The following is a 23,943-nucleotide window of genomic DNA, read 5'->3' on the forward strand; positions in this document are numbered from 1 at the left end:
AGCGTGATGGTAATGTGGCCGTATTGTCTCCCATGAGTTTCACAAAATTGTACCAAACGGACCAGTTCGTAACTGGATTCTTCACCGATCTTTTATACCTTCTCCAGAACATAAATGTCGTTCGGTTCTCCAGTTCTGTGAGTTGGAAGAAATTCCTTTGTTCTCTCTATGAAACTCACTCTCTCTATACTGTCTGGCCATGAGGCAGGATCTTCTCTAGGAATTTACGACCTCTCTTACAGAGCCTGGTGAAAGGGGTATAGAGAGGGAGAGGGGGATGGTGCTCTCTGTACCCAAAGAGGGCAACGTCATGACACCATTCTGGCTGGCCATGCTGGCTTATCCCTTGCTTGCTAGCTAGCCAACTACAATTAACAGTCACATCAAACCATGCAGCTAGAATAACAGCAAAGTAACTGCTTTTAATTTTGTTTGACCTGTTTTTAAATTTACATTTCTTTGTATATATCCATAAAGATTATGCGGAATCATGATTTCGACTGGCTGAGACAAGATGTCAGTCTTGTCCTGACACGTTAATTCTCAATAATATAGTGCATATTGAATTTCAATATTGAAATGATGTTGCAAATGTTGAGAGACAGACAGCAACGTTTGTACAACCCCCCGTTGATGCAAATAAAAATGTAAGGCTAGAAGCAAGGGGAAATAATGTCTAGATGCCTTTTACAGTGGAGATCAAGTTAATGAATTGGCTGGCTGGGCTGATGGGCCAGTGGATGAGCAGGGATCTGATCTCTCAGACGGAACAGAAAACAAGATTCCCATTTTTGCATCATAGGCTTATCTGTGCTAAACAGTGTTTTTAGAATGGCTTAGAACACGTCTCAACCAATCACAAAGCTTCTTTTGACCAACCCGTTGTAGAATCTTTTTGAACAATAGCCTGTACAGAAATCAAAAGGTCTTTGGTGCTGCAGTATGCCTCATTCATTGTCATGCACTGTTCTGGTATAAAAAATAAAAAATTGGATTGTCTCCAGTCATGTAAAATTATGTAGAATTGCATGAAATTAGTTTATAAAAGGCAATTTTTTAATGGAAATAAGATGAGATTCATGCAGTGCTTATATTATAATGGTTATATTTTCACCCCTACCCCTGTACATGGTGTTCTGGGAATCCACAACCTTTGACATGTGACGCTTACAAAATGAAGAACTGTTTCTAAAACTGCATATCTAAGGCTCTGGTCTGTTCTAGGAGTGAGGGTAAACTATAGGCATGTTCTCTGCTATCCACTTTATGTTTTAATTATTATTTTGGGTATAGGGGAGAGTCACTTGTTTTTCCCAAGCGTTCAGGGAGGGCCGGGTAAAAATATATTTTAGTGAAGGGAGGGGCATACATTTTTATTTCAGAGATACAATTTTCTCCAGGTATCCCTCATTATAAATAACGTACAGTCCCTTAGTAGTAAAAAAATAATCCACCCTAACGAATGGAGAAAACTGATCACACCATCTCTATCTGATACATGTTGTGTCTACCATCTCAATCTCACAGACAACTTCAGACGGAAGCAGAACCACCCAGTCAACCAGCCTCAGAGGATATTCAACGCTAAGGGCAAACCCAAGGTCATCTCAATATTTTTTGCAGTAGAAGCTAACAAAACAAAACACACCAAAACTGACAAGGTGCACACTGATCAGTAAAGTAAAGAAGCTAACATTCTATAATGCTCCATTTCCTCTGCACAGTTCAATCACAGTGAGAAACAATAGGACAACAGTTGAGTGTTCTACACTTTCTTAATTTGATCCAATTCACTATTACCACTTATTTTATGAGATGAGAATTAAGTGATGGAGTGACATTAATCTTAGCTGGTCTGAGAGAACTGATGAAGCTTCTCTCCTTTTGTTACCAAAAAGGGAGGTTACTTTAAACAGGGGTCCATTGTCAATCCAGCAACAAAAAAAAATCATCTGCAAAAAGCTTCGTTCGTTTGTATCCGTTGGTGTGCTTAAATTGCTCTGTTGAGAGAATCTCGCCCCACAGTCAGAGAATGATTACAGATTCTCTCCTGTGTGCACTCTCTGATGAACTTTCAGAGCACTTGATGTTGTGAAGCATTTCCCACAGTCAGAACAGGAGTAAGGCTTCTCTCCCGAATGTATACGATGGTGTGTTTTTAAGTTTCCCAGTCGAGAGTAACTCCCCCCACAGTCAGAGCAGGAGTAAGGCTTTTCTCCTGAGTGCACTCTCTGATGAACTGTCAGAGCACTTGATGTTGTGAAAATCTTCCCACATTCAGAGCAGGGGTAAGGCTTCTACCTGTGTGTATACGTTGGTGTTCCTTTAAGCTGCTGTGTTGAGAGAAACTCTTTCCACATTCAGAACAGAAGGAAAGCCTCTCTCCGGTGTGTGTTCTCTGATGAACATTTAGCGCAGCTGATGTTGGGAAGTATTTACCACAGTCAGAGCAAGAGTAAGGCTTCTCTCCTGTGTGTATATGTTGGTGTGGTTTTACCCTGCTATGTAGAGAGAAACTCTTCCCACATTCAGAGCAGGAGTAAGGCTTCTCTCCTGTATGTATACGCTGGTGACATTTTAATGTATCAAATTGGGTGAAACATTTTCCACAGTCCAAGCAGGAGTACGGCTTTTCACCTGTATGTAAACGTTGATGTATTTTTAAGTTGCTCCGTTGAGAAAAACTCTTCCCACAGTCAGAGCAGGGAAAAGGCTTTTCTCCTGTATGTACACGTTCATGTGCTTTTAAGGTATCCAATAGGGAGAAACTTTTCCCACAGTCAGAGCAGAAGTAAGGCTTCTCTCCTGTGTGTATATGTTGGTGTATTTTTAAACTGCTCCGTTGAGAGAATCTCCCCCCACCGTAAGAGCAGGAAAAAGGCTTCTCTCCTGTGTGTGTTCTCTGGTGAACTGTTAGGTCAGATGATGTTGTGAAGCATTTTCCACAGTCAGAGCAAGAGTAAGGCTTCTCTCCTGTGTGTATGTGTTGGTGTGATTTTAAGTGGCTTCGTTGAGAGAATCTCCACCCACAGTAAGAGCAGGAGTAAGGCTTCTCACCTGTGTGTATACGTTGGTGTGTTTTTAAGCTGCTCTGTTGAGAGAATCTCAACCCACAGTCAGAGCAGGAGTACGGCTTCTCTCCTGTGTGTATTTTTAGGTGCATTTTTAGCTTTGAAAGAATTGGGAAAATCTTCTTACAATGTGGGCATTGGTGAGACCTCTTAGGTCTGTGATCTTCCTGCTGTTGCTCTCTGGATGTAGAGAATGTCTCAATGTGAACTCAAGGCGGTCATGGTTATTGATACCAGAATGTGTCTCTTCTCCTCCCAGAAGATCCCTGATGGCTAACAATAACATATCCTGACATGTATAACGTAATGTATAACATTTACATTTTCTCCCTCAGTGGCATTGTTTGTTTCTAAGATCTCCACCCGTCTCCCCTACACATTCCAAAGCCATCTGACTCCTACAGATAACCATTAACTTCTGATGTAAAAACCAGTCTCGATCACGTTGGACACTATCCTGATGAGGATTCTGGGTGAAACAATCTACTCAACTACACGGTGCACCTGTGTAATGATCATTCTATTTAATCAGCTTCTTGATATGAAACACCTGTCAGGTGGATGGATTATCTTGGCAAAGAAGAAATGCTCACTAACAGGGATGTAAACAAATTTGTGCACAAAATTTGAGAGAAATAAGTTTATGTCTGGAACATTTCTGGGATCTTTTATTTGACCTCATGAAACATGGGAACAACACTTTACATGTTGTGTTATATATGTTTGTTCAGTGACAGTAGTAAAAAAAATATATAACACAAACTATCAATAACAAAGTGTAAATGAAAACTAAATCAACCTGCTTTTCTGTTCTAGTCAGGTCCCTGTGTGTAAGGTCTGTCTGAGGAAGTGGACCAAAATGCAGCAGAGTTAGTGTTCATCATCATTTAATAAAGAACGAACACTATAGAATTTACAAAACAAGAAAACTGACAGCCAAACAGACCTGTCAGGTGAAACACACTAAACAGAAACAATTACCCACAACCCCAAGGAAAAACACACACTACTATATAGGACTCCCAATCAAAGGCAACTCAACACACCTGTCTTCAATTGGGAGTCCAACCCCAATTAACTAACACATAACACAAAAACTCTGCCACGTCCTGACCAAAACTAATACAATTACGCCCTCTGCTGGTCAGGACGTGACAGTACCCCCCCCTCAAGGTGCAGACCCCGGAATGCACCTTAAAAAAGAAAACACAAAAAATCCAACAAAACCAATAAACAATACCCCCTAAACAATAAGGGAGGGAAGGGAGGATGGCTGCCGTCAGCGACGGCACTGTGCTACACCCTCCCTCCCCAACCCACCTATCCTGGAGGTGGCTCAGGTGCGGGACGTGAACCTCGCTCCACCTTCGGCGTCGCCCACTTCGGTGGCGCCGATAGCTGCGCCGGACAGACGGGCCACTCGGGCTGACCCTGGCAGACGGACCACTCGGGCTGGGCCGGAGGACAGGTGGGCCACTCGGGCTGGGCCGGAGGACAGGCTGGCAGCGCCGGGCAGTCTGGCCACTCTGGCAGCGCCGGGCAGTCGGGCCACTCTGGCAGCGCCGGGCAGTCGGGCCACTCTGGCAGCGCCGGGCAGTCGGGCCACTCTGGCAGCGCCGGGCAGTCGGGCCACTCTGGCAGCGCCGGGCAGTCGGGCCACTCTGGCAGCGCCGGGCAGTCGGGCCACTCTGGCAGCGCCGGGCAGTCGGGCCACTCTGGCAGCGCCGGCTCAGGATTCACCAGGCTGGGGAGACATGAAGGAGGCCTGGCTCTGGGCGCAGGCCCTGGACTCACCAGGCTGGGGAGACCCGCTGGAGGCCTGGTTTGAGGAGGTGGCACAGGAGAGACCAGGGTGGAGGGATCCACCGGAGGACTGGTCCTTGGAGGAGGCACAGGCTTGACCAGGATGAGGAGACCCACTGGAGGACTGGTCCGTGGAGGAGACACGGGCTTGACCAGGATAGGGAGACCCATTGGAGGACTGGTCCGTGGAGGAGGCACGGGCTTGACCAGGATAGGGAGACCCACTGGAGGACTGGTCCGTGGAGGAGGCACGGGTTTGACCAGGATGGGAAGACATGCAGGAGGCCTGGTTCTGGGTGTAGGCACAGGACGTGCAGGGCTGGGAAGACATGCAGGAGGCCTGTTTCTGGGCGCAGGCACAGTCTTCACCAGACAACCAGCACGCACCTCAGAACGAGTATGGAGAGCTGCCTCAGGTGACATCATTTCATCGACACGCTCCGTAGGGCGAATGCCGTGCCTTATGCACCAAACTAGCAGCTCTCTCATCTCTCTCTCCTTTAATCTTCCCATTAATTCCTTCACAGTCTCTGCCTCGTACCCCTCGCTCACCTCCAATGTCAGCCCAGCTGGCTCTGGTTCCGACCTCGGCTCCGCCGACTGTCCCGTGTGCCCCCCCAAAATAAATTATTGGGGCTGCCTCGTGCTCGTTGCGCTCTCTCTCCTCATAGAATCGCCTCTCCGCTCTCGCCGCTTCAATCTCCCACTGCGGGAGGCGATAATCCCCAGCCTGAGTCCATGGTCCCTCTCCGTCCAGGATTTGTTCCCATGTCCACGAGTCCATAACTCTGTACTCCTGTTGCTCCTTCCTCCACCGCCGCTTGGTCCTGGTTTGGTGGGTAGTTCTGTAAGGTCTGTCTGAGGAAGTGGACCAAAATGCAGCAGAGTTAGCGTTCATCATCATTTAATAAAGAACGAACACTATACAATTTACAAAACAAGAAAACTGACAGCCAAACAGTCCTGTCAGGTGAAACACACTAAACAGAAACAATTACCCACAACACCAAGGAAAAACACACACTACTATATAGGACTCCCAATCAAAGGCAACTCAACACACCTGTCTTCAATTGGGAGTCCAACCCCAATTAACCAACACATAACACAAAAACTCTGCCACGTCCTGACCAAAACTAATACAATTACGCCCTCTGCTGGTCAGGACGTGACACTGTGACATATTCCCTTTAAAGTTTAACTAAGTCACTGGCCTGCCCCTGTGAGCACAGACATGATCAGGTGTCATAGAACCGCCTCTTCCACTGTTACGAATAAAAGCCCCTCCTAAGAAAATCCTCTTTAGATTAAGCAAACCCACAGCGTGAGCTATGATTGCAAATAGTTATTGAATTCCTAACCATACCACGTGGAGCATTGGCTACACAGGTGGAAATGGTTAAACTTTGAGACTATCGATCCCTACAAAATAAGAGCAAATCTTAGATACTAATTACTAGTCTGTAGCTAGAAATTATGTCAAACTGGGACGCGAATACCGAAAACCGCCGAAACATCTATTCTATGAGAACATTTCTGAATGGTACTCTGAAGTATCTATTCTAACCACGAAAGACTGATCTTCAGGGAAACAGAAAGAGACTCGGATGAACTCTCCAGCAGACGGACCGGATTCCAACAGAGAAGATCATGACACATGGGCGTAAATATATATATTGATTGCAATTATTCCCGAATGAGTGAGCACTCATGTGCAAAGGATTAGCATTTCAATTAATATAATTATGAACTGTGTGAAGTGATCCCTTTTGTTTTTCCCTCTCTCAGTCCACACCCACTTCCCTTTGTCCACCAAGCATTCATTTCATCTTAGCACACTAAGGAATCTTCCCTATTATTGTAACCAATATCTACTGTTTGTTTATGCATTTCTGTGATTATTTAGTTAGTTAATAAATAAATTATTAAGCCAATTTGTGTATGAATGATTTATAGTAAAGGCTGGGTTCGTGCAGACAACCAACAATTTATGACGTTTGGAATGAGACTGACGTGAGGTAAAGAATAATTCATTAATAGAAGACTAATTGATTCGATATTAAAATATCTGAAGAGTTCTATTCGAAAAATTATAACTTTAATCTGAAGATTTTCCGTGGTGCCCCGACTTCCTAGTTAATCACATTTACATGATTAGTTTAATCACGTAATAATAATTAGAGAATTGATTTGATAAAATAACAGTTTTCACTTATAATGATGCCAAAGACACGACACCTGTATTTGGGGAGTTTCTTCCATTCCTCTCTTCAGATCCTCTCAAGCTCTGTCAGGTTGGATGTGGAGCGTCGCTGCAAAGCTATTTTCTGGTCTCTCAAGGACATTCAGAGAATCGTCCCGAAGCCACTCCTGCGTTGTCTTGGCTGTGTGCTTAGGGTAGTTGTCCTGTTGGAAGGTGAACCTTCACCCCAGTCTGAGGTCCTGAGCAGGTTTTCATCAAGGATCTCTCTGTACTTTGCTCCATTCATCTTTCCATCGATCCTGACTAGTCTCCCAGTCCCTGCTGCTGAAAAACATCCCCACAGCATGATGCTACCACCACCATGCTCTACGGACAATTCCTTCGACCTCATGGCTTGGTTTTTGCTCTGACATGTACTGTCAAATGTGGGACCTTATTTAGACAGGTGTGTGCCTTTCCAAATCATGTCCAATCAATTGAATTTACCAAGGGTTGACAACATCCAAGTTGTAGAAATATCTCAAGGTGTAACGATCGTCGTCAGGTGATGAGGAAGCGGACCAAAACGCAGCTGGGAGCGAACACATGTTTATTCTTTACACTTGAAATAAACACGTACACAAAATCAAGAAAATGCCGATACGTTAACTGCTCTTAACACAAAGAGACAACACCCCACAAACAGCGTGGGGAAAAAAGGAACTTAAATGTGATCCCAATCAGAGACAACTAGCGACAGCTGTCTCTGATTGGGAATCGACAGAACCCAACATAGAGATAAACCACATAGAGCCAACACAAGGTTATAACGCTAACATAGAAAACAAACCAAGGAAAAACACCCAACATGACACACCCTGACCCAAAATACCCGAGTTCACCTGGTCAGGGCGTGACACAAGGATGATCAATGGAATCAGGATGCACCTGAGCTCAATGTCGAGTTTCATAGCAAAGGGTCTGAATACAGTATTTCTGTTTTTAATTTTTAATAAATGTGAAAACATTTCTACAAACCTTTGTTTGCTTTGTCATTATGGGGTTGTGTGTGTAGATTGATGAGGAATATTTATTTAATCCATTTTAGAATAAGGCTGTAAAGTAACAAAACATGGAAAAAGTCACGGGGTCTAAATACTTTCCGAATGGGAGAGGGGGATACCTAGTCAGTTGTACAAATGAATGCATTCAACTGAAAATGTGTCTTCCACATTTAACCTAACCCCTCTGAATCAGAGAATGCGGGGGGGCTGCCATAATCAACATCCATGTCTTCAGCGCCCGGGGAACAGTGGGTTAACTGCCTTGCTCAGGGGCATAACGACAAGTAGGCTGTGCAATACAAAAGGGGAATAAAAAAAATACTCTCAAGTCATGAAAATTGTGAGTCATATCATCCTCCACTCATCACAAGGGTTAGAAACTACACAGACTCATTTCATATCATCCTCCTCTCACTATCACAAGGGTTAGTAACTACACAAACTCATTTCATATCATCCTCCACTCACTATCACAAGGGTTAGTAACGATACAGACTCATTTCATAGAACTTTAAAACACTGGCAGTTTGTCTACTTCACTTCTTTAGTCTACTCTCTGGTCACTCCAGATAGCTCAGTTAATAAAACAAATGCTGACAATACTGGTGTCAAACCATGCAGGTCTCAGTAGCATGAAATAACATCTACCTTCTCGTTGAAACAGTTCTACAACTTCTCATACACAGTGGGAAGTTGGAACGAACAACAAACTTAGATTAAACATGCTCTTACCATGATTAACAGATGTCCCAATCTTCTCCTCCTCTTCTTCATCTTTAAAGTTGACATTCAGCTCCAGTGTTTGACTGCAGGCATCAGTGAAGTGGGAAGGCATCTCTGGATCCTGCAGAGCAAACTGGGCTCCCCTGTCACAGTCAGGACCCAGTGACTGTAGGTTTGGACTCAGTGTGGATGTAGAGAGGCAGGCTGGGTTTGTCCTCACTATTGATGTTACCGGCCTCAGACTTAATCTGAGTCGGTCTGTAGTAATAAAGAGAAACGGACACAAAAGTTAGTCTTGACAGTTCTGGCACTTTCTTTATTCTCTAAAAATATTGTTTGTATTTAGGTTCAGGAGATCCACAATACTGTTGAGCTAATATTCTATAACAGGAACATGTGCTCAAACAGTAGAAATTTGAGGTGAGCTCCTGTCCAAGTCAAGCACTGATCTCATTTCAATAGATCAGGTAGGTAAGCATTGACAACAAAACATTATACACAAAGGACACATAACGTAAGATCACTTAATATATAGATTTCCTAAATTCACATAAAATGACAAAAAAAAACATGAATTACAAGGTTAGGTTGTTTCAGGCAGCAGTATGTACTATTTTCCTTAAGAACCACGTCTTCATTGTTTCAATCAAAAACCAGTAGTATTGCCGTTGACACCATAGTTAGATAGATAAAGATTATAGATAGATAAAGATAGATAAAGATAGAAACAACTGAATGTGTCTGAATATTAGTACACGTAAAAAAAAAAACTGACAATCATTACATTCAGCTTCAAAACTAAAGTGCAGCCGTAAAATTGTCTGCACCCACGCCATTTTACACAAAACCTATAACATGCAGCTCAGAAATCTCAAATAAATGTATTGTTTATGAAAATTAACCTGAGCAGAATATGTACATCACTAAGACAAACCCAAAGTCTCTAGCTACGTGACTTGTAAAATAGTTTAACGTCACCACGTTCTTCACCCGGTTTGACACAAAAATAACACATCAAATCTTTACCAAACGTGATAATACTTTTAATGGATTTGACAATACATTAAGTATCCTAAACACAGCGTATTATTGTTACAGCCAGTTCCGGTTACCGGGCTCCTCGGACATGGAGAGGAGCTAGACGTGCACCTTGTTATGCCATCACTCAAGAGCAACTGAGGTTTCTGATGTCCTGTGCTTTCAGTGTGTCTCAGATGGCAGATATTCTACGTGTCCTGATCAACAGTCAAACGTCGTCTAAGGTCAGTTGTTCTTGGACGTAATGCTATAAACTACAGACTTTAGATGCATGGTTTCCAGTTTCTTACCAATCAAACAATTTAGAATGACTACAATCAAGACAGGACTTTAAAATGACTATGATGATATACATTACCTCATCCCTGTCCATTGTTACACATTTTTTCCCAGACACTTCAATCTGTCACATGCACCGTTATATTCTGACATGTCAGACTTGGCTCTGGATGAAAAGATTAAGGACTTGGTGGCTGGGAACGACAAACTTGGACCAGAGGCTGTTCGAGCACAATTAAGGGCATTGGGAATCCGGGTGCAGAGACACAGAGTGAGGGACAGCATGATTCGTGTTAACCCGAGGGCGGCTGCCCTCAGAACCATGTCGCAGAGGCTGCATAGGTCATACCGTGTTGCTGGACCAAACTCGTTATGGCACCTTGATGGAAACCACAAACTGATAAGGTTTGTATCTTTGTGATAGACACAATTATCTATATCACTGGTGAGAAGTTGTACATCTCAAATTGTTCATCAACAACTAACAGCTCAGTTTAGCAAGCAATGGCCAATATGTCACTCATGTGGATAATAATTGTTTTATTGTGTTTCTGCTACTTCTGTGATTGATAGAATATCTCCATCATGAAATTAACAAACATGCTTATATTTTTATTTTATTTAAGTACATACTGAGGCAAAAACGGTGTGAACAACAGGAGAGTCTGTCCTCTTGACTCATCAAGATTTAAAACAGTTATTTTTCCAATTGAAGCAGATATTGTAATCCCACATCTTCTGCTGCAGGAAACAGTCTAGAACAAACCCTTGTAGCCTTTAGAGGGCAGAATCTAAGTGATAAAGGAGGATGGTGATGTTTGTATATTTAATGTATTCAGCTTTTGTATCAACCAGTGCTGTGTTTTCTGATTTAGGTGGAGGAAAGTAATACATGGTGGCATTGATGGGTACAGCCGTCTTGTTGTTTCTCAGTGCTTCCAGCAACAATCGCAGCAGTACTGTAATGGATTGCTTCATGAATGCTGTCTCCAGATATGGCGTTTCCTCCAGAGTTAGGATGGACCATGGAGGAGAAAACAACGTTTTCTGCTTGTTGAATGTAATACATATTGAAAATATTATTTAAAAAATAGAGCTACTGTCACGGTTGTCGTCTGGAATGGAGGACAAAAACGCAGCAGGAATGTGGATGCTCATCTTGATTTATTTATAAAATAAAGTGAACACCAAAAATAATAAACAACGAAGAACTCACGAACAACAAACAGTCATGTAAGGCTCACACAGGCAAAACAAGAAACAATCTCCCACAAACACTAAACCAAACAATTACCCATATATAGGACTCTCAATCAGAGGCAACGAGAAAGCACCTGCCTCCAATTGAGAGTCCAACCCCCCATTAACCTACACATAGAAATACACCAACCCAGAAAGAACATAAAAGTACAAAACATAGAACATAAACCAAAACCCGGAAATAATAAATCAAACGCCCTACTAAATAAACCACCACCCCGAACCACATAAAACAAATACCCTCTGCCACGTCCTGACCAAACTACAATAACAAATAACCCTTATACTGGTCAGGACGTGACAGCTACATGCATCCTTAAAATGTCTTCTTGACCTACACATTGATTACATTCTATAGTGAGTGATGCATGCGGCTACATTTTTTTTTCTGTAAATCATTTTCAGAACTCAATCACCTCATGTTTGACAGCTTTATTGCTTTCTCCATGTTTTTGAAATGTATAAGCCTTTAAATGACCTTTTACAGACTACTTCTACAAAGGAGGCTACACTTGTGGCAGCACCTATTCCTGTGCCCAAAATGACACACGACAGTTCCGTAAGGTAACATTGACTATACGAAAAACAACCACCCACAAACCCAAAGGAAAAAACAGGCTGCCTAAGTATGGCTTCCAATCAGAGACAAAAAAAGACACCTGCCTCTGATTGGAAACCATACTCGGCCACACATAGAAAATGAACATAGAAAATGAAAACTAGAACAAATCCCCATGAAACAAACCAACCCCAAAACACACCAAAACAACACCCCCTGCCACACCCTGACCATACTACAATGACAAATGACCCCTTTTACTGGACAGGACGTGACAACCTCCTGTGCCAGAACTGAAAGAAATTGCAGAATATGACTTCAGAGAGAAATTGGAGAAGGTATCTAACTTTATACTGTGATGGATGTTATGTTACTGTTAATTTGAAAAAATATTAGCGCTGTAGTTGAATACTTTTCCACATGGATTTAGTTTCCTTTTGTTGGCAGTCAATCTTTTTTAAGGGTAGTGATAATCAGTTTGTTTTGCTAATTAGTTCAATAAACAGTGTTTTGGGACAATCTAAGATCCAGCTCGCACAAACTTGACGAGGCACAGGAAGCGGTCATGTTGGGTTCAGTGTGATACATTCGTACATTGGAGAGGGACAAAGTTCTACTTAGAAAGCAGGATACGGGATGCTCTTGAGCAGTGAGTTTCCATATATCTATGGAATCTCAAGTGTAGTTAAATTCTTCAGGGCAAATTCATTGACATTTTTTACTTTATAGATTCAAAGAGGGTCTAGAGTGTCTCGGTCTCCTGCCTTACATGAATAGACACTCAAGCCTCTTCAGAAGTTTTCATCTATGCTGAGAAGTCTCTTTTTGCCAAAGACATAGCTTCTCTCTTCAAAGCAGAGCGCTCCCCACCTGGTACCAATTAAAGAGCAATAGAGAAGAGTCATATGTTTCTGGTGGGACTGGCTGCTGGATGTGGAAGGTTAGATGCAAAACCATGATCATTGAAGTAACACGGCCCACATCAGTAAAATATATCACCTGATCACTCTCACAACTGTGGGACAGCATGTTATAGCCTTATTCTTCCATGGGCCCCCTAAGAACGTAATAGATCAATTAAATCCAAAACTATTTTCACTTAGAGTATTGTGTTCTCAAATAAGTGTTACTTATGGACTTTAATGTCCCCTTCCCTTTTTTCAGGGGGGGGGAACACATACCCTTTAACCATGGAGAAGGTTTTCATTTTCACTTCAGGGGCTTCAGCATTCCTAGGCTGGGATTGCCAGTGGAGCCACAGCTACAGTTCTCTCTGCTACCGCACGGTAAGCGGTACCGGAGCGCCAAGTCTAGGTCCAAGAGGCTTCTAAACAGATTCTACCCCCAAGCCATAAGACTACTGAACATCTAATCAAATGGCTACCCAGACTATTTGCTGCTACTCTATCTATGCATAGTCACTTTAATATCTCCACCTACATGTATATATTTACTCAACTTACCGGTGCCCCGCATATTCTCTGTACCGGTATCCCCTGTATATAGCCTCGCTATTGTTATTTTACTGCTGCTCTTTATTTGTTACTTTCATTTATTTTTCGTAGTTAAAAAAAAAAATGTTTAACCTCATTGTTGGTTAAGGGCTTGTAAGCATTTCGCTGTAAGGTCTACACCTGTTGTATTCGGCGCATGTGACAAATACAATTTGATTTAAAGGGAATTATCCAAAATGTTTATTGCATGACTACCTAGTAATTTCGGGATACTGCAGCCAAAGGGATACTGCAGCCTACTCCACCAGCCAGCAGTACTGTATCATTTTAGTCAATAACATTTTTGCAACGTAAGCTTAACTTCCTGAACATTCGAGACGTGTAGTCCACTTGTCACTCCAATCTCATTTGCATTAGCGTAGCCTCTTCTGTAGCTTGTCTACTATGTGTCTGCCTATCCCTGTTCTCTCTCCTCTGCACAGGCCATACAAACGCTCCACACCGCGTGGCCGCTGCCGCTCTAACCTGGTGGTCCCAGCGCGCACGACCCACGTGGAGTTCCAGGTCTCCGGCAGCCTCTGGAACTGCCGGTCTGCGGCCAACAAGGCTGAGTTCATCTCAGCCTATGCTACCCTCCAGTCCCTAGACTTCCTGGCGCTGACGGAAACATGGATCACCACAGATAACACTGCTACTCCTACTGCTCTCTCCTCGTCTGACTACGTGTTCTCGCATACCCCTAGAGCATCGAGCCAGCGGGGTGGTGGCACTGGAATCCTCATCTCTCCCAAGTGGACATTCTCTCTTTCTCCCCTGACCCATCTGTCTATCTCCTCATTTGAATTCCATGCTGTCACAGTTACCAGCCCTTTCAAGCTTAACATCCTTATCATTTATCGCCCTCCAGGTTCCCTTGGAGAGTTCATCAATGAGCTTGACGCCTTGATAAGTTCCTTTCCTGAGGATGGCTCACCTCTCACAGTTCTGGGTGACTTTAACCTCCCCACGTCTACCTTCGACTCATTCCTCTCTGCCTCCTTCTTTCCACTCCTCTCCTCTTTCGACCTCACCCTCTCACCTTCCCCCCCCTACTCACAAGGCAGGCAATACGCTTGACCTCATCTTTACTAGATGCTGTTCTTCCACTAATCTCATTGCAACTCCCCTCCAAGTCTCCGACCACTACCTTGTATCCTTTTCCCTCTCGCTCTCATCCAACACTTCTCACTCTCCCCCTACTCGGATGGTATTGCGCCGTCCCAACCTTCGCTCTCTCTCTCCCGCTACTCTCTCCTCTTCCATCCTATCATCTCTTCCCTCTGCTCAAACCTTCTCCAACCTATCTCCTGATTCTGCCTCCTCAACCCTCCTCTCCTCCCTCTCTGCATCCTTTGATTTCCTCTGTCCCCTATCCTCCAGGCCGGCTCGGTCCTCCCCTCCTGCTCCGTGGCTCGACGACTCACTGCGAGCTCACAGAACAGGGCTCCGGGCAGCCGAGCGGAAATGGAGGAAAACTCGCCTCCCTGCGGACCTGGCATCCTTTCACTCCCTCCTCTCTACATTTTCCTCTTCTGTCTCTGCTGCTAAAGCCACTTTCTACCACTCTAAACTCCAAGCATCTGCCTCTAACCCTAGGAAGCTCTTTGCTACCTTCTCCTCCCTCCTTAATCCTCCTCCCCCTCCCCCCCTCCTCCCTCTCTGCGGATGACTTCGTCAACCATTTTGAAAAGAAGGTTGACGACATCCGATCCTCGTTTGCTAAGTCAAACGACACTGCTGGTCCTGCTCACACTGCCCTACCCTGTGCTTTGACCTCTTTCTCCCCTCTCTCTCCAGATGAACTCTCGCGTCTTGTGACGGCCGGCCGCCCAACAACCTGCCCACTTGACCCTATCCCCTCCTCTCTTCTCCAGACCATTTCCGGAGACCTTCTCCCCTACCTCACCTCGCTCATCAACGCATCCTTGACCGCTGGCTACGTCCCTTCCGTCTTCAAGAGAGCGAGAGTTGCACCCCTTCTGAAAAAACCTACACTCGATCCCTCCGATGTCAACAACTACAGGCCAGTATCCCTTCTTTCCTTTCTCTCCAAAACTCTTGAACGCGCCGTGCTTGGCCAGCTCTCTTGCTATCTCTCTCAGAATGACCTTCTTGATCCTAATCAGTCAGGTTTCAAGACTGGGCATTCAACTGAGACTGCTCTTCTCTGTGTCACGGAGGCTCTCCGCACTGCTAAAGCTAACTCTCTCTCCTCTGCTCTCATCCTTCTAGACCTATCTGCTGCCTTTGATACCGTGAACCATCAGATCCTCCTCTCCACCCTCTCCGAGCTGGGCATCTCCGGCACCGCGCACGCTTGGATTGCGTCCTACCTGACAGGTCGCTCCTACCAGGTGGCGTGGCGAGAATCTGTCTCCGCACCACGTGCTCTCACCACTGGTGTCCCCCAGGGCTCTGTTCTTGGCCCACTCCTATTCTCACTATACACCAAGTCACTTGGCTCTGTCATATCCTCACATGGTCTCTCATATCATTGCTATGCAGATGACACACAATTAATCTTCTCCTTTCCCCCTTCTGACAACCAGGTGGCGAATCGCATCTCTGCATGTCTGGCAGACATATCAGTGTGGATGACGGATCACCACCTCAAGCTGAACCTCGGCAAGACGGAGCTGCTCTTCCTCCCGGGGAAGGACTGCCCGTTCCATGATCTCGCCATCACGGTTGACAACTCCCTTGTGTCCTCCTCCCAGAGTGCTAAGAGCCTTGGCGTGACCCTGGACAACACCCTGTCGTTCTCCACCAACATCAAGGCGGTGACCCGATCCTGTAGGTTCATGCTCTACAACATTCGCAGAGTACGACCCTGCCTCACACAGGAAGCGGCGCAGGTCCTAATCCAGGCACTTGTCATCTCCCGTCTGGATTACTGCAACTCGCTGTTGGCTGGGCTCCCTGCCTGTGCCATTAAACCCCTACAACTCATCCAGAACGCCGCAGCCCGTCTGGTGTTCAACCTTCCCAAGTTCTCTCACGTCACCCCGCTCCTCCGCTCTCTCCACTGGCTTCCAGTCGAAGCTCGCATCCGCTACAAGACCATGGTGCTTGCCTACGGAGCTGTGAGGGGAACGGCACCTCCGTACCTTCAGGCTCTGATCAGGCCCTACACCCAAACAAGGGCACTCCGTTCATCCACCTCTGGCCTGCTCGCCTCCCTACCTCTGAGGAAGCACAGTTCCCGCTCAGCCCAGTCAAAACTGTTCGCTGCTCTGGCACCCCAATGGTGGAACAAGCTCCCTCACGACGCCAGGACAGCGGAGTCAATCACCACCTTCCGGAGAAACCTGAAACCCCACCTCTTCAAGGAATACCTGGGATAGGATAAAGTAATCCTTCTAACCCCCCCCTCAAAAGATTTAGATGCACTATTGTAAAGTGGCTGTTCCACTGGATATTATAGGTGAATGCACCAATTTGTAAGTCGCTCTGGATAAGAGCGTCTGCTAAATGACTAAAATGTAAAATGTAAATGTAATGTGTCCCAAAAGGATTGATATTATGAAAGTTTCCGACAGGATTGTCCATCAGCAAAAAAAAGTTGTGTAGTGAAAGTTTTCAAAAACATTACAACCAACCAGAATCAATTGGACACAGTAATACATAATGCAGCTTTAATAAATGTATTAGTGGGTAACCTGAGCATTATGCAAAGTAGTTAAGTCATGTATGTCAAGGGACTGTTACAATAAATAAATCTTCCAGTAAATATGGACATTTAACTTACATGTGGTATGTCAATAGAAACAGACACTGTAGTTGGTACATTGGTCGTGGTGCAGCAAGTTGATGAGGGTAGTGGAGAAGCACTAGAGGGACTTTTTGAGTGAAGTGACTGTGGGCAGAAAAGGATATCAGGGTGCCCAGGAACTTGAAGCTGCTGATCATCTCCATGTCAATGTACAGTAGATGGGAGAATGGTCAAGTACCACCATCTACTTTGTTTTGCTTACGCTGAGACTGTTGTCCTATCATCATTACGTCAGGTCCCAGAGCTCCTTCATGTACTCATGATCACTGGTGATCAGGTGTACCATGGCAGTGACGTCAGCATGTTTAGGTGTCGGGTCCATTCTGGGGATACACATTTGTGATAATGTAAAAAATCGAATTTGTTATTACAGGGTTTACACCCAGAGCCCTGAGTCTGCTAACCAGTTTGTGGGTCAGGATGGTGTTGAAAGCAGAGCTATAAAAGAAAATGCACTCTGACGTATGTAAAAATGTATAATTGACATTTGTTGGGGCAAACTGGAGTTGGTCCAGTGCCATTTTTGCTTCTATGTGCTACACGACATCTATTGTTCCAGTTTTTAAAAATCGATATCGACTGGGCTGCAGTGGAGATGGTAAGAAGCTTTGATATTATGGGGACCTGACTTTTAACGTCCTTTCCTGGTACAGACACTGCAGTCAAATGCCAACCAAATGCTTCTCCATCCTACAGTGGCTGAAGACGTTTGGCCTGACGTCAAACATTAACAAGACTGTCGGATTGAAGTGTCTGAAAAAATGTAAATAGATTACTTTGACATCTTTACTGGCACAGTTTTAAATAATTTCTAATTGTAGTCACTTTCAATTGATTGACTCCAAGAACCATATATTGTTTGTAAATTTTGTTTATATTTTTTACTTTTGATACTTAAGTATATTTTAAACCCTTATACTTTGAATGAAAAAAGGAAACCGCACACTGTTCTTGATAGTATCACTGATATTTAATAAGCTTACGTATCGGCCTAACGGCCTTCGTCAGAGCTTTTGTGAATTTTCAGAAAACAGCACCTCTATGTAGACCTAGCCCCACCCACATCCGTTCCACGTATGGAAAGGGGTTGGAGGCAAAGGAAAAATAAATAAGTGCTACCAAACATAACAATATGCATTTCACAAATATTACAAAAGTGTATAGACAAGACGTACCGAACACGTCCATAAAATCACAACGAGGACATAGCAAGTTTGAGGGACGCAGATACGCAGCAGCAGGAGGACATGGAAATGTGGACACAGAGGCATCCACCGAGAGCGAATTCCCTACAGACAGTGACTCCAGCTATCATGGCACACAGCCGGTTTTTCTAGCCCGGAAGCAACACAAGGCTCTACGAAAGAAAATAAACGATGTAGGAGAGGCAAGCGGTCGAAGAGGAGACCAGGATCACAGGCCGTGGACACGGAGCTACAGCAGGACGCGGTAATTAACCTCTCCAAAAAAGACCTTACTGACGCTCAAGTCTCAGTCTTATCTAAGGGTCTCTCTTTTGTACCTACATGTACAGATAAACCATTTGATACGAAAGTAGATCTGTTCAAATTCTTCCGAAAGATTAAACTTAAGCATGTGTTTTCACAAAACACTGTTTCGGGCCAAGAAACACATCAACGAACTGGCACACATTGTAAGCCCAAAAGCAAATTCTGTCCCATAGTTAACAATTCTTCGATTAATACCTATTGTAGGTTAGTCGAACAAGAAGCCATGTCAGTGTATACGAGACAAACAAACCACATTCAGAAAAATCTCACTAGAACAGAAGAACAGGCACTTAATGAATGAATGAAAGATCCATCGTTGGTTATTAAACCTGCAGACAAGGGGGGTGCTGTAGTTGTTTTAGACTATGAAAAATATAAAGAAGAAATTCAGAGACAACTCAGTAATGAACGTTTCTATAGAAAACTAAGTGTTGATCCCACACAGGTGTTCCAAAGGGATATATGCTCTAGTTTGGAGCAAGCCCTATTAAACCACCTTATCTCAAAACCTGAATATGAATATCTTTGCTGCAAATGTGCCATACGTCCATGCCTCTACATTTTACCGAAATTACACAAACCTAAAACACAACAAGGCAATTATCCAGGCAGACCAGTGGTTGCAGGAATAGGCTCAATGCTAGAGCCATTGTCGAACTTTGTAGACGCTTTTATTAAAACTCATGTGCAAGCATTGCCATCATATGTAAAAGACTCTATAGACTTCATAAACAAGATCTCACCAATAACGGGTTTGAAAGAAGACTGTATTCTGGTCACATTAGATGTCGAGAGTCTATATACCAGCATTCCCCATGCGGGGGGGGGCTGGCAGCACTAGCTCACTATTTGGGAGACAGAGATACTAATGAATATCCACCAACAAACTTTATTTTAGAGCTGGCAGAATATGTTTTAAAGTATAACTATTTTAGGTTTGATGATGAATACTACCTCCAAACGAATGGAACGTCGATGGGCTCCACATTCGCTCCGAGCTATGCTAACCTTTATGTGGGTCTATTTGAAGAACGTTTAGTCATTAACAAAAACGAAAATCCATTTTTGAATAAAATCCTGAAGTGGTATCGATATATTGACGACATTTTTTGCATATGGGAAGGAACTGAACAAGAGCTGTCAGATTTTATGGCACTACTCAATGACATGGATCCCAATCTCAAATTTACTATTGAAAGTGACACTCAACGCGTTCATTACCTCGATATGTGGATTGAGAAATCAAATGGAACCCTGTTTACAAATCTGTATCGACAAGAAACAGACAGAAATACTCTATTACAGGGGGACAGCTTCCACCCTGAGCCATTAAAAAGAGGACTTCCTAGAAGCCAGTTTTTCAGACTGCGCCGTATATGCTATTCCAATGATGATTATCTAGAAAAAGCAGCGGAGATGCGCACTAGGTTTCTAAGAAGAGGCTATTCGCCACAATGTGTGGATGAAGCTCTTCATTTGGCATTGGGAAAAACACGAGATGAATTGTTACAAAAAAGACCAGCTAAAGCAAAAGAACACTCCGTTATGTTCACAACCACATATACTTCGAATTCGCGAAAAGTGGGAGGTGTGGTTAAGAAACATTGGCATATTTTATCATCGGACCCAGCTTTGCCGGCTGAATTCAAGAATCCACCACTCATTGTGTATAGGAGAGGTCGCAATTTGCGCGATAAATTGGTTCATGCCAACTGCCAGCCACGAAAGAAAATCAGCCAGGCTCTTTTACGCCCGCTACCAAATGGTAGCTATAAATGTAGAGGATGCGCACAGTGCAACAATATGATGAAGTGTGAATATTTCTGCCACCCACACACAGGAAAACGGTTTCAAATTAACGATATCATCACGTGCACCACCACCCATGTTATTTACATTATTAAATGTCCATGTGGGCTCTGCTATGTCGGTAAAACCTCCCGCTCTCTCAAACAGAGAATTAGTGAACATAAAAGTTAAATCAGGAGAAACGACAGGGATTATCCAGTCGCAGTACATTTTAATGACCAAAAGCATGACATTTCTACCTTTAGATTTTGTGGTATAGAGAAAGTCAAGATATCAGACAGGGGAGGTGATATTAATAATACTCTGAGCAAAAGAGAATGTTTTTGGATTTACACCCTCCAGACATTATTTCCTAAAGGACTTAATGATGAAATGCCTATGTATGTTATGTTGTGAATTTAAAATATGTTCCTATTTAAGATTACTTTGTTTTTTCGTATGATGTACCCAATGATTAATGAAAACTTGCTATGTCCTCGTTGTGATTTTATGGACGTGTTCGGTACGTCTTGTCTATACACTTTTGTAATATTTGTGAAATGCATATTGTTATGTTTGGTAGCACTTATTTATTTTTCCTTTGCCTCCAACCCCTTTCCATACGTGGAACGGATGTGGGTGGGGCTAGGTCTACATAGAGGTGCTGTTTTCTGAAAATTCACAAAAGCTCTGACGAAGGCCGTTAGGCCGATACGTAAGCTTATTAAATATCAGTGATACTATCAAGAGCAGTGTGCGGTTTCCTTTTATCATTCATCCTGTTCCAACTGTTGCCATGCACCTGTAACAAGATTGCTCAGATGTGCGAGTGCCTTTATGAATCTTGTTAAACCCTTATACTTTGACTTTTACTCAAGTATTTTACTGGGTGACTTTCACTTTTACTATTAAGGTATCTTTACTTTTACTGAAGTATAACAACTGGGTACTTTTTCCACCAGTGGCTATTGGTTCACTGTAATTACAAGTAGTACCCCACAAGATAGACTTCATTATAACTAGCCAAATCCTGTGTAACAGCTAGTAATTACATTGTACTTGTGAAGATATTAAATATACTCTGTGTTGTACTAGTGTATTTGTTCTCCCACTTGGATGTCATTTCCACAAGCTTTAAATTGAGGGCCAGGTTGTCAGGGTGGGTAATGTACTGTATAGGTACACATTAATTACTCCTAAAGATACACTTAATTTTTAACTAGCTAAATCCTGTGTAAGAACTAGAAATGACATTGTATTTAGGCAAACATTACATGTGCTTTTAAAGTGTCTTAATCCTCATCTGGGATGAGACTCGTATTAGATCTGTTTTCGTAAGCTCAACCAAGTTAACCCAGATGGTATAAGTAATTATATATATTTATATTAAAAAAAATGTTACCCTTATATTACCAGGTAAATTGACTGAGAACACATTCTCATTTACAGCAACAACCTGGGGAATAGTTACAGCGGAGAGGGGGGATGAATGAGCCAATTGGAAGCTAGGGATGATTAGGTGGCCATGATGGTATGAGGGCCAGATTGGGAATTTAGCCAGGACACTGGGGTTAACACCCCTACTCTTATGAAAAGTGGCATGGGAAATATAGTGACCGCAGAGAGTCAGGGCACCCGTTTAAGGTCCCATCCAAAAGATGGCACACAGGGCAATGTCTCCAATCACTGTCCTGGGGCATTGTGATTTTTTTTAGACCAGAGGAAAGATTGCTCCTGCTGGCCCTCCAACACCACTTCCAGCAGCATCTGTTCTCCCATCCAGAGACCGACCAGGACCAACCCTGCTTAGCTTCAGAGGCTAGCTAGCAGTGGGATGCAGGGGGGTATATTGCTGGCAATTATTAATTAGAGTCTGTAATAAGGACCCCATGAAAGGAAGTGTTACCAGCATCTCTTCTTTATGTATACGCTGGTGTGCTTTTAAAAACCCAAGAGTCAATGTCCACGCCCCCGCCGAAATCAAATTAGCTTAATAATAAAACAATCCCCATCAAAATCCTTCTGTTTAAGCTAGAGATTTATTTTTGCATGTGCTGTGTCTCAATCCACCACATCTGCTGATGTCAGCCTTTGCATCTGCGGTGGAAGGTGGCAGAGCTGTGGTGTTGTTTGTCAGACCAGGAGACACCAACTTCTGTCTGTAGTCTACAAGGTGAGACTCACGAACAAGTACATTTTGCTCTAGGACACCCACAAGTGTCTGAAGGTAGCAGGTACAAGTAAAAAACATTTTTTTGAGAAGTATATATTGAAAAAATTGGTTAAATACGGGTAAATATATATATATATGTTTTACTGATCTTTCTTAATCTCTCAGATATAGGACAGAAACTTCAAAACCAACTTCCCTCATCCCCCGCTCACTATCAAAAGGGTTAACAACTGTCAGGGTCAATTCCATTTCAATTCCAGTCAATTCACAAGGTAACCCAAATTCCAATTCCACATTTTCCTCAATCAAAAGCTTTGAAGATAATTGGATGTCAGAATTACAGAATTCAACCTAACAATAGACTGGGTCATAATTTATGGAGGTTTACATTTTTAAATAATTTATAGACAGAACCTGCTCTTACCATGATTAACAGATTTCCCAATCTTCTCCTCTTCCTCATCTTTAATGTTGACATTCAGCTCCAGTGTTTGACTGCAGTCTTCCAGTTTCACTGATGCCATCTTTGGATCCTGCATTGCAAACTGGGCTCCACTGTCACAATCAGGACCCAGTGACTGTAGGTTTCTACTCAGTGTGGAAGGAGAGAGGCAGGCTGGGTTTGTCCTCACTGTTAATCTGTCAACTCTGAATAGGATCCCAGTCCTAAAATAAGTCTGAGATCAACTTCTTCCCCTGTGCATGCCACACCCCCTCCCATTGTTACTGTGTGTATGAACACATTTTGAACAATGGCTTCCTAAAAAGCTGTGGTGCTTACTAACACAATAGGAAATGTTGTGGTAGATGTGGGCCATCACAGGTGAGTTCACAGCTCTTCCACTCTGAACAATGAGGCATGGAAAGGGTAACGCAAGCTTCCTCTCTGGTTCCATTCCCCAATAGTAAGTGGATCATACTTGAATTGTGGTAGTAATATTGTCCCTGGACTTTGGCAGCATAGAAAACACTAAAAATTTTTTTTTTTAAATTACAAATACATTAGTTGTATTTCACATTTATTTAAATATGAAAAATGTCCTTTATAGTGCAAAACATTATTTGTATGCATTGTAGAACATACTGGGGGCTAGCTAATTGGCATGTAGAGGTGTAGTGACATGTATTGAGTAGATACATAGACATTTAAATTATTTAGCATGCTATCAATTAAACAAACACATTTTCTGTATAGATAACCAATAGGCTGAGCAGTAGAATGTAGAA

At 43.3% G+C, this 23,943-nt stretch overlaps 1 pseudogene; it reads right to left on the reverse strand.

Annotated features, from left to right (window-relative positions):
* Positions 1-1,950: 1,950 nt before the first annotated feature.
* On the reverse strand, positions 1,951-23,359 carry LOC106574961 (zinc finger protein OZF-like; annotated as a pseudogene).
* Positions 23,360-23,943: the final 584 nt, after the last annotated feature.

This window comes from Salmo salar, chromosome ssa16 (assembly GCF_905237065.1).
Source record: "Salmo salar chromosome ssa16, Ssal_v3.1, whole genome shotgun sequence".
In the NCBI taxonomy this organism is placed as follows: domain Eukaryota; kingdom Metazoa; phylum Chordata; class Actinopteri; order Salmoniformes; family Salmonidae; genus Salmo; species Salmo salar.